This window comes from Euprymna scolopes, chromosome 21 (genome assembly GCF_053919585.1).
Source record: "Euprymna scolopes isolate OS-2025 chromosome 21, ASM5391958v1, whole genome shotgun sequence".
Taxonomy (NCBI): Eukaryota; Metazoa; Mollusca; class Cephalopoda; order Sepiida; family Sepiolidae; genus Euprymna; species Euprymna scolopes.
In genome coordinates, this window is record NC_136502.1 from 42,511,810 (window position 1) to 42,514,785 (window position 2,976).

The following is a 2,976-nucleotide window of genomic DNA, read 5'->3' on the forward strand; positions in this document are numbered from 1 at the left end:
GCCGTAGGAGCTGATGGCTGGAGGCGCCAGAATTGTAGGAGTGAGTTGAAGGCAACAGTGAGCTGGAAGCGCTGAAAGCTGCGCGAGTAAGCTGGCGATTCGCTGGAGTGAGCTGGAAGCGCTGGTCGCTGCAGGAATGAGCTGGAGTCGCTGGAAGTTGCAGGAGTAAGCTGAAGGCTCTGGACTTGCTGAAAGTGAGTCGGAGTTGAAGCAGGTTGAGATGGGGGGTGGCAGCTGTGACGGGGAGTCCCAGTAGGACAGGCAATAGTAGAAAGTGGAGTGGGCGTTGTATTCTAGTAGTTTGATAATCGCATAATTATTTTGTTAGATGGCCCTGAAAAGGTCTGTTTGAGAACTGCTGCAGCTGTCTCTGGTTCTCACAGCCACTGGATCTGCTGATTTGACAAGAGTTACTCGGGATGGGACCTACAGGACCGAACTAGGATTCGCTGTGAAAGCTGTTGACTTATTTTTAACAGTACATTATACAGATTGATGAAGAAAGCTCCGTGAAATGTCCATGGAGTACCGGAAGTCTATATACAGAGTTTCCGTAAAAAGCAGAGTCGTTACACCATCGAGGAGGAGGGATATTTATCGTAGAGTGGTACTTTCGGTTGGATTCACGCTTCTAATCTTTTGGGGCACTCTATACTATTAGTCTAAGACATTTCGTGTAAGTACAATTATTCCACTGTAAAAAAATGACATCGCCCGACGCCCAAGATGTAATGCAAATAAAAAAGAGTACCGTGTTTGAATGATAGATTGCTCGGTTGTGTTTGAATGAATGGTTAAGTGGCAGTTTTAGTCATTTAGAACTGACTTAAAGCTTCACCGTTCACTCATTTTTCGACCAAATTTCAAACAATTATTACAATTCATAGATCATCTTCTCAGCTATATTGTGAATTTTTTTTTTCAATTTTCGCTCTGTAAAACAAAAGTTATGATGAATTTACATGTAAAGTAATATGGTTAAACTTAAACATGGAAAATAAAAGCACAAGCCCCCACTCCCTGTGAACAAACACCACCCCTAACAACAAAATCCACTTCCACCCCCAAACCAGACACCGCACCAACACCAGACACCTCACCAATACCAGACACCGCACTAACACCAGACACCACACCAACACCAGACATCGCACCAACACCAGACATCGCACCAACACCAGACACCGCACCAACACCAGACACTACATAGCACCAACTCCAGGCACCACACATACACCCGCCCCCACACCAATACAAACTGAGCCACCACCCCAAAAAGAAAAGGAAAAGAATGAACCGAGGGAGGGGAGAGGGTCCTCTGCCTCTCGCAGACCAACCAAATTAAAAGCCCTTACCCCCGAGGAACTATGTTATGTAGACCCTCTATCTGTGGCAATAGACATTTACTATCGGCAGAGGAAAAACTTAAAACCTCTGCTCGATTACAAACAGATAGAGGGGAAAGATGTAAATATTCCCTCAAATTTCCCGGACACCCCGCTCCTAATAACTTTTGTCAGAACTCCAGAGGCCTGCAAGACCAACTTGTGGACAAGGCTGCAGGCCGCAGAAGGGGCGTTTCCGGGAATCGAACTAGTGAAGAAAAATTACCCTTCTCTTGACGAACTGACCACCTTGAGCATTGCACATGACGTTGGCGTCCTCTCCTCGGCTGACTTCGGAGCTAAGTGTGACAAACCCTAAGGTAGGTACCATGGCTTTGAATTTGGCTTGTTTTAATGCGAGGGGCTTGAGATCATCGGGCCGGGCGGCTCGCCTTCTGCACGAACTCTTATCCTTGGGAGTGGATGTGGCAGCGATTCAGGAGACACATTTCGTTTCCTCTGTGGACTGACAAGTGCTGGCCCGAGATGTTGAGGTTTTCTCAGCATATGGCAGCCCGCGGGAAGGGAGTTTCCGTGCTGGTTAAACGCACCCTGTTGGCGACGGTCGACGTTGTTCATAAGGATGCGGTGGGCAGGCTGGTTGTGGCCGATGTTGCCGTAAAAGATTCTGTGTTTCGGGTGATCGCGGTTCATGCACCCAGCACCGCTCGTGAGAGGGTCTCATTCTTCAGTCAGCTTGACGTGTTTGTAGATTGTCGGAAGCGGGTAGTGCTAATGGGGGATTGGAACGCCATTTTAGACCCCGAGATAGATAAGGTGGGAGGCGATGCTAGAGGATCGGAGAGGTGCGAGTCCAGCCTGGCTGATCTGATGGCTAGATGCGGTCTTGTCGACAGGTTTTGGGTCGAACATCCGGGGCGGGAGATGTGGACGTGGACCAATAGCGTTCCCTCCTATCCAAACACTTATTTGGAAAGGATGTTAGTTAGGAAAGGCGAAGTAGACTTCTTATCTTGTCCCACGTTCACTTGGCTAGGTCAGACGGACCATAAACTAGTTATGGCCCGGCTGAAGCTAGGAAATAGGCCTAAGTTAATGGCTCACTGGAAGTTAAACACCTCCCTTCTGTAGATACAAGACTCCCAAGAGAAGCTAATAGAATTAATTCAAAAAGCACTAGTGGGGACAGTTACCGGAAGTAAGTGGTGGGTAGGTCTAAAAGCCAAAATTAGAACCTTCTCCGTCAAGTATGCTCAGCGCCTCGCATTAGATAAGGCCAAGACGAAGAAGAAGCTAGAGCATAAACTAGCCCTGGCTACGGGGAGGGTGATAGGGTTAGTTAGGATCTAGCTAAGCAGGACCTTCTGCGTGAGAATAGCAAGCATTATGAAGGTCAAGTAGTCAGAGCTAGGCTTAGAAAGATAGGCAATGAAGCAGTCAACTCCAACACTGATGCGCGTCGTGAAATTTCTAGGCGTGGCTCGAACAAGTACATTGCAAAGGTAAGACATCCGGATGGACGCACCCTGGAATCGACGAGAGATCTGCGAGGGGTTTCGAGAACATTTCGAGGGGCGTTTTACGCAGCAGCCCGATCTTCTGCTCCGGTCCTTGAGTTTAACGACTATTT